The 15,015-nt window shown below is 44.6% G+C and overlaps 1 long non-coding RNA gene across 4 annotated transcripts in view; it reads left to right on the top strand.

Annotated features, from left to right (window-relative positions):
- Nucleotides 1-15,015, top strand: part of LOC140906331 (uncharacterized) — a 105,603-nt gene that overhangs the window by 4,343 nt on the left and 86,245 nt on the right. For 3 of the 4 annotated variants that reach the window (XR_012157067.1, XR_012157069.1, XR_012157066.1), the window contains exon 3: nucleotides 2,674-2,758. The exons of the other annotated variant lie outside the window; for it this stretch is intronic. This is a non-coding gene — a long non-coding RNA (uncharacterized lncRNA). The remainder of the gene's footprint in view (nucleotides 1-2,673; nucleotides 2,759-15,015) is intronic. 4 annotated transcript variants of the gene reach the window in all.

The raw sequence follows: 15,015 nt of genomic DNA, 5'->3' as shown, positions 1-15,015 counted from the left end.
GACTCTGGAATTTGGGCCTTAGGATGTAAGGCTGGGATTTTCAGAAGAGTGTAAGGGAGTTAGGTGCCCAATTCTCATTGAAATCCAATGGGAGCTGGACACCAAACTCCTGCAGGATCCTTTCAGAGTCCCAGCCTATGTTCCCAAAACCTTGTCTTCCTCAGTGCTTCCACAGTAACTAGGACATTGTGTGGCTCAATGGATGATGACCAAGATTTTCAAAAGTGACTAGTGATTTTGGATGCTCACATCTGAGACAATGTGTTAAGCACCCATCCTCTGAAAATCAGGCCCTTGTAAGGTGTCTCAAGCTGGGATCTCAAAAAGTGAGACACCAAAAATCACAGATTTCAGTGGTAGCCATGTTAGTCTGTATCAGCAGCAAAAATGAGGACTCCTTGTGGCACCTTACAGACGAGCACATTTATTTGGGCACAAGCTTTCATGGGCTAGAACCCATTTCATCGGTGGGTTTGTTAGTCTGTAAGGTGCCACAAGGACTCCTCGTTGCTGGGTTATTTTTTTTAAAAAAATCACAGTCACTTTTGAAAACCTTGGCCAATTAGTCTCGTAACTGAATATGCTGTGGGATTAATTGATGGGCAGAGTAATATTTCATTAAGGTAAAATCTTTGTCACGGCAGCTTACACACTTCCACATCCATAACGACATATATGTCGGGAAGGGCTCGCAGATGTGAGCTATAGTGTCTAACAACAGAGACTGAAGAAAGAGTTGGGTTTTTTTAAACTGAGCAGTCTGATTAAGGTTGCCCATTTCTGATTCTCCAGGGGAAGGGGGGTGAGATCTATAAATAGCTTGCAACACAGAGAATCCTACAGCAAAGTTGCTGGGAAGATCAATAGCATGAATCAAGGAGGGCTCTAAATTACATCTTAGGGGAGGGAGGTGCTGAACTGAATTGAAAAATGAGTTGCAAATGCTGTATGTGTTGTGTGTATCTAATTAACAGAGGGTGACTAGGATCAATAACAAGGAAGGAGCTGGGCTAAAAATAGAGCTCAGGCAGGGATTGCAACCTGCGGGCAGCAGCTTGGATGAAAATGTCCCCCTGAGTAATTAACCTTTAGCTGGAAAGTGATGTTTAGTACTGGGCTGAAACGTGTCCTGTGAACAGCCTGGAACTGATTGGGGGTGGGGAGAGAGCTCTGTGGTACAGTACAGTGTGTACAATTAGGCAGGCTAATGCCTGCTTTTTGCCTAGGAGACACCGGGCTAAGGAACTGGTGTATTGTTTTCTGGAAAAATATCTAAGTGCATTCAAAGCTGCTCACATTGCAGTGGGGCTGTGGCAGCAGGAACAATTTCTCTATCCATCTCCCTAGGTACTTATATGGCTCCATCGCCATGATGTTAGAGGGCCACACACAGCTCTAATCGAGCTTGCTCGCAGCCCAGAGCAGCAAAGCTGGGGCAGCAAAAGCGTGAGCACAGGCTGGACAAAGCTGCCCGGAAGCTTGGGAATTTCTCACGGACCCAGCCTGCGCTGAAGGGTCATGGCTCTGGGACCCCAGGCGATCTCAGTCAGGACATGTCCTCAGAGATACAGTTCCTTCCCTGGGGTGTTCCTGAGGCGGTGTAGCTACAGGCTGCCCCTCGCCCAGGGCTAATGTCTTAATGACAATCTAGATGGGGAATGTGGCAGGGGGAGGGGAAGAAGAGGAAAAACAGGAAAGGGATTGTCTGTTTCTCTGTGTTCGTACACCGGCTAGCACAATAGGGCTCTGATTCTTATGGGGCCCTTTATGCACTATATGACACATCCAATTTAAATAATAAGCCAGGACTGTTTACCATAGATCTTTTGTCCTTCAGAAGCCAGGATACTGAGACAGAGGGAGAGACATTTCAGCAAAACATGGGTGATAGAAAATTACTCTAGGCATTATTTTGAGTGGTGACAGTCACTTATTTTCACGGAAGGTGATCAGACGGAAGGAGTGGTTATTGCCACCTAGTTTACGTGAGGCGAGTTTCTGATCAAGGTTTACAAATTCAGAACGATTCCCGTGCTTGATAAGCAAGAATTGCTATGCTTGAGAAAAGCACCCAGCTGACAGTGACTGAGGACGGCTCTGCAGAGTTCCCTAATAAAAGTTCTTTCCTGTAATTTTCAAAATGGTTCCGGGAACGAGCAGACTGTGAATGAAGACTGTGCTTCACCATGGAGCTGGAGCGCTGAGAAGAGCTTTGCGATTTTAAATGAATTAGATTCAGTTTAAAATGTAAGGCCTGATCCAAAACTAATTCAATGGGAAGCTTTCCACTGACTCAGTTGGCTTTGGATAAGCCCTTGACTGTGAAATTGTTTTCACATAAAACTATCAGGGCCTGATTTTTACTGATTATTATTATTTATTTGTATTACTGGAATGTCTAGGAGCCCTACTCAAGCACCAGGACCCCATTGTGCTACTCACTGGCCAGACATAGGGCAGTTCCTGTTTCAGAAAGCTTTACAATTTAACTATGGGACCAGAGACCACAATTCTACCACTGGGATCACAATCTCTGTTCTTGGCATCTGTTTTCATCACACTTGTGCTTTTATGAACTAGTGAAAAGTTTATTGATTACATACTTATTGTGTCACCGGCCAGGGGAATCCTACTCCTGTTTAATATATGAACATTTCTGTGTTCGTACTGCAGTAGTTCAGGGTAATGATGGAGGAGAGGACCCTAACGACAGTAATGCCTAGCTCATCTAGTGGATCTCAAGTACTTTGCAGAGGAGGTTAGTATCATCATCCCTATATCACCCATGGAAAAACTGAGGTATAGAGGGATTAAATGACTCACCTATGGTCACCCAGAAGACCAGTGGCAGAGCAAGGAATAGGATCCAGGTCTCCTGAGTCCCAGTCTAGTGCTCCATTTACTAGACCACACTGACCTTGCCAAGGAAGTTTTCTTTCCTCTTTTTTCCTTTGGACGTTCCACTGGACTAGAGGGGAGCTTCACTTAAGTTAGGTGTGCAGGGCCAGGTCACCCATTCTTCAGTGTTTTTCCTTATCAAAGTCACACCTGTACAGCTGAAGGCAGAATTGAGACTTCTGCTCTAATACTTACCCCTATTGCTAGATACTAACGTGGCAGTCACCCTACAAAAGACTTAAGACAAGGGAAAACTTGCATGCCTAGTTTCATTGACTTCCATGGGACGGCTCATCTGAGAAAGATTTACTCATGGGAGTAAGGGGTGCAGGATCAGCCCCCATTTCTAATTTTTGCCATTCAGCTTTCTTTTTACTGGGAACATACTAAAGTGAAATCAACTTAGGTAGCAGGAATTCGAGCATCTGGTGCAACCTAAATAGTCTCCTCTGTTCTATTTTTATATTCGTGTGTAATTTTTATTCTGCAGAGCTTGTATGTGGCAGGAAGGGGGAGTTCAGCAGTCAAGCCAAAGGTCTCTTCAAGAGCCACCATGGGGGACATTGAAAACAATATTGGAGAAAACTGATGTGCTTTGCCTTTTCTACATCACTCAGCAGAGCAGAAGGGGCCATCTTTTGTCTCCAGAAAATAAATAGTTGGAGGCACCCTGGATTTATAGACCACCCTTTTACATTAAAAAGTGTTGGGCCACTTCCTAAGCCCTTCAGATATTTTTCTCCCCTCTTAGGAAAATGTTTCTCAGAGTGCATCCAGTTCCCATTCCCCGCCTGAGGTATTTACATGGTCCCGATCACTGTAGTAGGAGAGCATCTCGCAATCTTTACAGCACTTGTCCTCACAACACCCTGGTACTATAAACCTCATTGTACAGAGAAGGAAAAGTACTTACCCAAGGCACACAAGACGTCTGTGGGGGAGCAGGGAATGAAACCTGGGTAAACTAGGACCCCAGCCACTGCTGGGCCATCCTTGCTCTCTTCCGAGGAGGATGTATTTAATGCATTCCGCTCAATCTGGATGTGTATAGCCAAGACTCCATTTTTATCATTACTAGTCATTTGTAAAGTGGTGGCGCCCACAGGCCCTGTTGTTTTAGTTGCTGCACAAACTTATAGAAAAACAAGGCTTCTACCCTAAAGAGCTTACCATCTAGGACCCTGGTGCACGTATACTAAATACACATATGCATGTAACCACTTATAAAGAGGGATAGTGAACTGGATAGAAAGAGGAGGTGGACAAGACTTGAAGACGATCCTGAGTTTGAGCAAGGGAAGGATGGAAGAAGTGCCAATGATTATTCAGAGGACAGAGGAGGAAATACCATGACTTGAGTTTAGGAGAGAATAAAATTATTGTATTTTTAGTCATTCATTTTTAAACCTTTTAAAAAAAAACACAGCACTGTTGTAATTAATATGGTCACTTAATCAGGATGGACCCTCCCCTAATAATAACACCACCAAGCCAACCCTGCTGGATTAGCTTGCTATCAACTGCATGGGCAAGCAGCATAGCACCTCATCTTTATTCAAACGCTATAAATATCAGAGCTCTCTCACCTCACAAGGGTGTCGGGAGGATTAATTAGTTAATGTTTACAAAGCACTTAGAAAATGTAAAAAGCACTAAGTGCTAAGTATTATTGTTATTATTATTGTGTTATAATGGAAGTAAGAACATAGCAGAGTCCTACATCTAAACAAATTCAATTACGTTTTGCTGTGCAGATGTCTCCTAGAGCCACATTCTAAAATAAATCTCAGCCTGGATATTCACAAAAGGCTATGCTGTTTCCTTGAACGGAAGATTATTGTTTTACTTTCTAAGAGCAAACGGGCCATGTATCCTAATGAAAGTTTGGCTGAGAAACCAAGAGGGACAAACCAAGGCCAAAGTCAAGCACTGGATGGAACATTCCTCACACTGCTGACACCAGAACAAATGGAAAATCAAATAGGCTTCTACGTGGCTTAATAACCAGACAATTCTCAGAATCCCTTTGGATCAGAATAGTCAATCTGCAAATGCTTAAGACAGCTTGTAAATACACAAGCAGCTAAAAGGGGCTTGGTGCCGAGTAAACATGAGGTGCACGTTCTCTCATTCCTGGAGACAAAAATAAGGCTTTTAACTAGGTTACTTTTGGAGGGGAGTGTAGGTGGCTGTGGTATTGAGAATTTCTCTGTGTTTTTAGTGTGCTCGCTGCTCAGCTGGAGAAAAGGGGCCTGATTCTCATTTCAGTTATACCAGTGCAAATCAGGACTAACTCCATTGAATTCAATGGAGTTACACTGGTGTAAAAGTGATGGAAGAAGAAAACCAGAGCAAGGAGTTTGCACAAAAGAGATAAATTAGAACGATTTTTATTTACAAAGCACCTTTCATGCCAGGATCTGGGAGCTCTTTTAAACCATTAATTAAGCCTCAATGTCCCCATGAGGTACGGATTACTATGCCCATTTTGCAGATGGGTATACTGACAAACAGAGCAGAGTTATGTGACTTGCCAAAAGTCAGCAAATGAGTTAGTGCCAGATTCATGAACCCTGTTCCCTGTGTTCTAACCAATATCGAGCAGTGCCTCTCCCTGGCTATTGTTTAGTGCAAGCCCATACGACCAAATGTCTCAGACGTTAAACAGCATTTGAGATGTTCTGGGCTCCACCTCCCTATTAAGCTTCAAGAACAGCAGCTTAATGTGATCATGATAGGACGGCCTCTTTAGAGAAATGGTACGACATGTGCCTGCACTAGGGTATGTCTACACTGCAATTAGAAACCTGCGACTGGCCCATGTCAGATAACTCAGGCACATGGGGCTTGGGATAAGGGACTGTTTAATTGCAATGTAGACATTTAGGCTCAGTTAGAGACCGGACTCCAGACCCTGCAGGGGGGAGGGATAGCTCAGTGGTTTGAGCATTGGCCTGCTAAACCCAGGGTTGTGAGTTCAATCCTTGAGGGGGCCATTTAGGGATCTGGGGCAAAAATTGGGGATTGGTCCTGCTTTGAGCAGGGGGTTGGACGAGATTACTTCCTGAGGTCCCTTCCAACCCTGATATTCCATGATTCTATGGTCCCAGAGCTTTGGCCACAGCCCGAGCTCCAATGTCTATATCATACTTAAACAGCCCCTTAGCCCAAGCCCTGCAAGCCTGAGTCAGCTGGTATGGGCCAGTTGTGGGGTTTTAACTGCAGTGTAGACATACCCATCAGGCTCTATTCAGCACACCTCAGCTAGGCAAATCCCCAGAACAGCCAATGGAAGTTTGGCTGAATAGAGTGCCAAACAGGATCCTTAGAGTTGAATTCTGCTCTGGATTCAGCAGTGGCCAGTTCAGTGAAGTTAGCTAGTCTAAATTGTGCCTTAGGCCCAGCCGTGAATGAGGGGTGGTACTATGTTCCCAGGGCATGTCTCAGCGGGCACTGGGTCCCAGAGACACACTTTTGAAGCACAATTCCTCCTAGGGCTTCCATCTTGCATAGGGTGGGGAAAATCCCTTTACAGAGTGAAGCCTAATTCCCCTGCACCTGGGTGTCAAACTGGTGGAGTGGGAGGAAATGGAGCCATGGCTTCACCTACTCCCCACTTCTCCTTTCCCACCTGCTCTACAAGTGGAGCTTCTCGTGTCGTTCCTGCGTGCTCAGAAACATGGTGGCATTAGCATCTGCACAAAGGAAGATCCTTATTCCCTTCATTCTTCCACACTGCCACTTTAAAGCAAGGGACACTTAGCCCTGAAAGCAAAACCTGTCCCTCAGTAGCGATTTTGCAGAAAAACCTCACTGACTAGCTGGAGATAGCTGGAGCTGGCCATAGTTCTGAAATCTGTACACTTCTGCTAACTCTTGTGGAGTGCATTAGCTACTAAGCCACAAGGGTTATAGAGCAAACATCTAAGGGGAAGATGTAAAAGTAATTTATTGGTCTGCTGAGTCAGGCTGTGGTGGTCCCACCTCTTTCCCGCCCCCTTCAGAAGATCATGTCTTGGCAAGAATAATAATTTTAGGCCAGATTGAAAAGCTCTGTTAAAGAAATAGGCAGAAAGTTCTCGATGTAAGAAACTGCTTGATAGGTTCATAAGACAAGTTACTCTCCGTCTGAACTGTATGAAAAAGAAAAGAATATGATTGAGTGTTTTCCATATAAATGTCATGAAATAAACAGTGCTCCATTTTCTGCTGCACATTCCCTTCCAGAAGGAATGTCAGGTTTACAAGATAAAACAGTGGCTGAAATCCATTTGGAATCTCTGCATCTCCTCTGTTCTAAACATATGGTACAAATACCTTTGCGCTGACTATTTTGTACATTGAAATCTTGACTTCTTCCAACTTATAAGTGGGCTATTAATAAGTAATATAGAAGGATGAAATACTAACAGTTGAGGCTTACCATCTCTTACCACATCCCCCCTGCTTACCCCCACCACTCCACCAGTTATTCCAGCCTCAATGCTCCACTCTTTTTGTTCTCTCCTCCTGCTTCCATGTTTTCTTTCATGCCTCACCTTATTCATGGAATACCCTCCTCATGTGGGTTTGCCAAGCCACTCCCCAAGCCTCATTCAAGTTCCCACTAAAACTCACTTCTTTCACGATATCCACTAAAACTCAGGCTAATATAAGTGACTGTATAAGGCACTGCACAGGGTGTCAGGCCTGGTTTCTGTCCCTGGGTCTGCCACTAGGTGGCTGTGTGACCTTGGGGAAGTCGTTTCCCCTCTCTGTGCCTCCGTTTCTCCATCAGTCAAATGAGGGACTTGTAGCCTGATCCACCATGCAGTGCTGGCTGCTTGGAAAATTGCTCTTCTTGTGGGCCTAGCAAATCATAAGTCTGGCCTTGGTCTAAATAACTGGCTTCATTGGGAGTTTGCGTAAGGACTAAGAATGAATTAAGCAAGAGCCTCAGGATTCAGCCCAATGATTTTATTATCCCAGTGTCTCTACACTGTTCCTAGCATGACTTCGGTAGTTTCTGAGTGAGACATGACCTCCAAGCCAGACTCATAACCCAGCCTATGGGGAAGAGAAATGGGAAGGTGAATTTAATTCTGCAAAAGATCACTACTATGTGCTAAGGTTGTCATGACGTTTCAAAGGAAGGGGAAGGGAATGAGGAGAGAGCGAGAAAGAAAAAGAGCCTCAAAACACTTTTATTTTTCAAAAACCTTTCAATGGCTTGACAGAGAAAATGACAGCTGATCCTAAAACAGCAATTTCCAATTTTCAGTTCTTTATTTTGAGAGGACTCTCCCCATGGAATTGTAACTGGGATATTTATTTCACTGTCCCTTGCTTTCTCACAGGGAGCAAAAAAACAAACTTGAAAACAGGATCAAAAACATGGCTCTCCTCACCGTAAAATGCAACAAAGTTCATCCCTCTATGAGGCTGGTACTATCTATATGGCCACCATACTACAGTAACTGAGTGCCTCACAATCATTGGTGGATTTCTCCTCCCAATACCCCTGTCAGGTAGGGAAGTGCTATTATCCCCACTTACTGTCTGTGCCTCAGTTCCTCATCTGTAAGTGACTTGCCCAAGGTCACATGGGAAGTCTGTAGCAGAGCAGGGAACTGAACCCAGGTCTCCTGTGCCCCCATGTGCGATAACCACTGGGTAATCCTTCCTCTCTGCAGTTCCTATGTAGGCAAAACTCTTATAATGGTCCATGAGAGTGTTCCATGGGAAGGACTGCACAACTGAGCCTTCAAAGGAAAATTGCATTGTGCAGTAATATAATCAAAGCCATACTGGGCCAGATCTTCAACTGATGTAAACTGGGGTAAATGCATTGACTTCAAAGGAACAAGGTGATTTACACTAACTTAAGATCTGGCCTATTCTGTTCACTGTATCTAAATACGTGAGAATAAAACACAGAATCTATTTAATACAAAATCAAAGCAATCACCTAGACTATCAGATTATTTAAATTAGATCTCAGGGAACTGGTTACTGCTTGATTAGTAAGAAAGAAGGAACTTTTAATGTAAGGGAATGATTTTGTTTTTAAGTAACCATTATTAAATTAACGATTAACAAAATTGGAGCTTACCTAATGAAGAAACTTTCCCCAACCCTGGTTTCCCACAATAGCCGAATCCTCTCAGTCCTACACACCAGCAGCAATCTGGAGTTCCCGGTGAGCAGCATTTGTGGAACAGCGACTTCCGCTGAAGGAGACTCTTCATATCACTCAAAGTCTTGGATGTCGGGCAATATTAACAGAGGACCCATACTGTCCATACAACCCAAGGCTTGCAGTGGGGCTGAAAATATTTGCCTGCAGCAGAGATGACACTGTTTCATAGATTTCATAAATTCCAAGGCCAGGAAGGACCACTGTGACTGCTTAGTCTGACCTCCTGTATAACACAGGCCACAGAACTTCCCCCAAGATAATTCCTAGAGCACGTCTTTTAGAAAAACATCCCTTCTTGATTTTAAAATGGTCAGTGATGAAGAATGCATCACAACCCTTGGTAAATTATTCAAATGCTTAATTTCTCTCATTGTTAAAAATTTCTGCCTTATTTCCAGTCTGAATTTGTCTAGCTGCAACTTCCAGCCATTGGATCATGTTACACCTTTCTCTGCTAGATCGAAGAGCCCATTATTAAATATTTGTTCGCCATATAGATATGTATAGCCTGTAATCAAGATGCTCTTTAATCTTCTCTTTGTTAAGACAAATAGATTGAGTTTATCATTATAAGGCATGTTTTCTAATCCTTTAATCATTCTTGTGGATCTTCTTTGAACCCTCTCAATTTATCAACACCCTTCTTGAATTGAGGGCATCAGAACTGGACACAGTATTCCAGCAGCAATCGCTCTACTGCCAAATACAGAGGTAAAATAACCTTTCTACTCCAAATCAAGATTCCCTTGTTTATGCATCCCTGGATAGCATTAGCTCTTTTGGCCACAGCATCACACTGGGAGCTCATGTTCAGCTGATTAGCCACCACGAAACCCGAATTTTTTTCAGAGTCACTGTTTCCCAGGATAGAGTTCCTCATGCTGTATGTATGGCCTACATTCTTGGTTCCATTTAGCCATATTGAAATGCATATTGTTTGCTTGTGCCCAGTTTACCAAGCGATCTAGATAGTTCTGAATCAGTGAATTGTCCCCTTCATTATTCACCACGCCCCCAATTGTTCTACCATCTGCAAACTTTATCAGTGATGATTTTATGCTTTCTTCCAGGTCATTGATTAAAAAATGTTAAATAGCGTGGGGCCAAGAACTGACCCCCACAGGTCTCTACTGGAAACACACCCACTCAATGATGATTCCCCATTTACAATTGTATTTTGAGACCTATCACTTACCCAGTTTTTATGAAGGCCTTTGCAGCCCAGTGTGTGGCAGAGGGAGAACCCACACATTTCTCAAATATCTTGGTAAGGAAGACAGTTGTTGGGGATATGGTAGGGTAGGGGACTGCATGATGCACTGGCCCTAATGCCCGACATGCTTGGCACAGAGGATCTGTGTACACTTTACCAACCTACAGACTGCCACCTGTATAGCAGCTGCTGCCCCAGGCCCCAGTCTAGCTTTGTAAGTGGATTTAATTCCCAGCCCTCTGTGCACTTTAGCTGCATGGAGTGCAGCAACTACTCCAGCTTTACATGGGAGGAGGGCTGACTTTTACCCCTGCTGAGATGACAAATCATTTATAAAACTGGTTTTGAAAATTCCAGTTTTACACACTGTACATAGGGCCCCAATGGAACCCTACAAATGACAATACACAAGAAACCTGCCAATCACCACATTTACTTCCACAGATCCAGCAGCCATGCCAGATACACCAAAAAAAAAATCAATCCATTATCTACAGTCAGGCACTCAGATACCACAGAATTTGCTCTGATGAGAAAGTCCAGGATACACACCTAAACACACTTAAAACCACTTTCACTAAATAACAAATCCAGAAACTCAGGAAGTCTTATAGTAGTACCATATCCATCCAAGTACTTTACAAACATGAATTAATTACTAACATCCCTCTGAGGCAAGTGAACATTGTTATACCCAGTTTTCAGATGTGAACACTGAGATACCGGGTGGCATTGATCCCAATGGCAAAACTCCCATTGATTTAAATGAGGCCAAGATTTCACTCACAGAAATTAGGTAACTCACTATAGTTCATACAACAATACTGCAAACAACTATGGAAGATATCATAGAATCATAGAATATCAGGGTTGGAAGGGACCCCAGAAGGTCATCTAGTCCAACCCCCTGCTCAAAGCAGGACCAATTCCCAGTTAAATCATCCCAGCCAGGGCTTTGTCAAGCCTGACCTTAAAAACCTCTAAGGAAGGAGATTCTACCACCTCCCTAGGTAACGCATTCCAGTGTTTCACCACCCTCTTAGTGAAAAAGTTTTTCCTAATATCCAATCTAAACCTCCCCCACTGCAACTTGAGACCATTACTCCTCGTTCTGTCATCTGCTACCATTGAGAACAGTCTAGAGCCATCCTCTTTGGAACCCCCTTTCAGGTAGTTGAAAGCAGCTATCAAATCCCCCCTCATTCTTCTCTTCTGCAGGCTAAACAATCCCAGCTCCCTCAGCCTCTCCTCATAACTCATGTGTTCCAGTCCCCTAATCATTTTTGTTGCCCTTCGCTGGACTCTCTCCAATTTATCCACATCCTTCTTGAAGTGTGGGGCCCAAAACTGGACACAGTACTCCAGATGAGGCCTCACCAATGTCGAATAGAGGGGAACGATCACATCCCTCGATCTGCTCGCTATGCCCCTACTTATACATCCCAAAATGCCATTGGCCTTCTTGGCAACAAGGGCACACTGCTGACTCATATCCAGCTTCTCGTCCACTGTCACCCCTAGGTCCTTTTCTGCAGAACTGCTGCCTAGCCATTCTGTCCCTAGTCTGTAGCTGTGCATTGGGTTCTTCCGTCCTAAGTGCAGGACCCTGCACTTATCCTTATTGAACCTCATCAGATTCCTTTTGGCCCAATCTTCCAATTGGTCTAGGTCCTTCTGTATCCTATCCCTCCCCTCCAGCATATCTACCACTCCTCCCAGTTTAGTATCATCCGCAAATTTGCTGAGAGTGCAATCCACACCATCTTCCAGATCATTTATGAAGATATTGAATAAAACCGGCCCCAGGACCGACCCTTGGGGCACTCCACTTGATACCGGCTGCCAACTAGACATGGAGCCATTGATCACTACCCGTTGAGCCCGACAATTTAGCCAGCTTTCTACCCACCTTATAGTGCATTCATCCAGCCCATACTTCCTTAACTTGCTGACAAGAATACTATGGGAGACCGTGTCAAAAGCTTTGCTAAAGTCAAGAAACAATACATCCACTGCTTTCCCTTCATCCACAGAACCAGTAATCTCATCATAAAAGGCGATTAGATTAGTCAGGCATGACCTTCCCTTGGTGAATCCATGCTGGCTGTTCCTGATCACTTTCCTCTCATGCAAGTGCTTCAGGATTGATTCTTTGAGGACCTGCTCCATGATTTTTCCAGGGACTGAGGTGAGGCTGACTGGCCTGTAGTTCCCAGGATCTTCCTTCTTCCCTTTTTTAAAGATTGGCACTACATTAGCCTTTTTCCAGTCATCCGGGACTTCCCCGGTTCGCCATGAGTTTTCAAAGATAATGGTCAGTGGCTCTGCAATCACAGCCGCCAATTCCTTCAGCACTCTCGGATGCAACTCGTCCGGCCCCAGGGACTTGTGCACGTCCAGCTTTTCTAAATAGTCCCTAACCGCCTCTATCTCCACAGAGGGCTGGCCATCTCTTCCGCATTTTGTGATGCCCAGCGCAGCAGTCTGGGAGCTGACCTTGTTAGTGAAAACAGAGGCAAAAAAAGCATTGAGTACATTAGCTTTTTCCACATCCTCTGTCACTAGGTTGCCTCCCTCATTCAGTAAGGGGCCCACACATTCCTTGGCTTTCTTCTTGTTGCCAACATACCTGAAGAAACCCTTCTTGTTACTCTTGACATCTCTGGCTAGCTGCAGCTCCAGGTGCGATTTGGCCCTCCTGATAACATTCCTACATGCCCGAGCAATATTTTTATACTCTTCCCTGGTCATATGTCCAACCTTCCACTTCTTGTAAGCTTCTTTTTTATGTTTAAGATCCGCTAGGATTTCACCATTAAGCCAAGTTGGTCGCCTGCCATATTTACTATTCTTTCGACTCATCGGGATGGTTTGTCCCTGTAACCTCAACAGGGATTCCTTGAAATACAGCCAGCTCTCCTGGACTCCTTTCCCCTTCAAGTTAGTCCCCCAGGGGATCCTGGCCATCCGTTCCCTGAGGGAGTCGAAGTCTGCTTTCCTGAAGTCCAGGGTCCGTATCCTGCTGCTTACCTTTGTTCCCTGCGTCAGGATCCTGAACTCAACCAACTCATGGTCACTGCCTCCCAGATTCCCATCCACTTTTGCTTCCCCCACTAATTCTACCCGGTTTGTGAGCAGCAGGTCAAGAAAAGCACCCCCCCTAGTTGGCTCCTCTAGCACTTGCGCCAGGAAATTGTCCCCTACGCTTTCCAAAAACTTCCTGGATTGTCTATGCACCGCTGTATTGCTCTCCCAGCAGATATCAGGAAAATTAAAGTCACCCATGAGAATCAGGGCATGCGATCTAGTAGCTTCCGTGAGCTGCCGGAAGAAAGCCTCATCCACCTCATCCCCCTGGTCCGGTGGTCTATAGCAGACTCCCACCACTACATCACTCTTGTTGCACACACTTCTAAACTTAATCCAGAGACACTCAGGTTTTTCTGCAGTTTCGTACCGGAGCTCTGAGCAGTCATACTGCTCCCTTACATACAGTGCTACTCCCCCACCTTTTCTGCCCTGCCTGTCCTTCCTGAACAGTGAAATGTTGAACATATGAAATGTTGCTGTTTAACGTCACAACATAAAGAAAGACAACAGACAGTGACATCTACTTCCTGAGCAAATGCAAGAAACAAATCATCATCCCCAGAAGACTTACCATCTATAACCTTCTGGCCATTATATATAACTACAAATATGCTGACGATCTCTTTAGAAGACCTCTGAAAAACTGAGAAACCATCTCCTGAACCTTACGTTCTCCAGAAGAGACCACCTCAAACAAGAAATCACCACATGCTCTCACACGCTGCAAGAGAAAAAAAAAAACCAGGCAGCTTACTGAGAGATCATGAAGGAAACCCAAAACAACTATTTAAAAAACCCTGATGATAGCCATCCAGCAACAAAAAATGGAACCAGCTACAACAACTTCACAACCAACAGGGAACATCACCTCTGGGAGAAACCAAGACACCATAGCCCACCACATGGATGCTATACAACACCCAGGGTCACCAACCTATCAAGATTACCCCTAACCAGAACTGAAGTATCAGTAATCTCGAAGGGATTGCATTTCTGCTCCACCACAAAACCTGATACCATACCAACAAATGGAGAACTAGAAGAATACTTATGCTGACTCCACCTCAAGGAATTCTTCACAACAAAGATGACAGACACTTTATCCCCACCAACAGTCATAAGGGGTACACTGCAATTAAACACACGTAGCTGGCCTGTGCCAGCTGACTCAGGCTTGTGGGGCGCAGGCTAAGGGGTTATTTATTGCAGTATAGATGTTCAGGCTCTGGCTGCAGCCCATGCTCTGGGACCCTCCCACCTCACAGGGTCCTAGAGCTCTGACTCCGGACCAAGCCCAAACAGCTACATCACAATTAAACAGCCCCTTAGCCTGAGCCCCGCAAGCCTGAGTCAGCTGGCATGGGCCAGACATGGGTTTTTAAGTGCAATATAGACATACCCAAGAAAAAGGAGTCATCTGACTGTACACCCCTCAGCAAATGAAACCACGCACTGGATCATTACATTGATTGCTTCGGGGGGTGGGGAGGTGGAAATCAATGGTGAAATCAACAAACATTACAGCCACCACAATCTCTCTACCACCTAGAGTATAGTTATACAGTCCTTGAAATCAAGCCACCAAATAATGATTAAACCTGCAGGGGAAAAAACGTGTGTGTGGGGTGGGGGGGAT

Source organism: Lepidochelys kempii, chromosome 2, assembly GCF_965140265.1.
Source record: "Lepidochelys kempii isolate rLepKem1 chromosome 2, rLepKem1.hap2, whole genome shotgun sequence".
NCBI lineage: Eukaryota > Metazoa > Chordata > Testudines > Cheloniidae > Lepidochelys > Lepidochelys kempii.
This window is presented reverse-complemented; position numbering and strand designations above follow the sequence as displayed.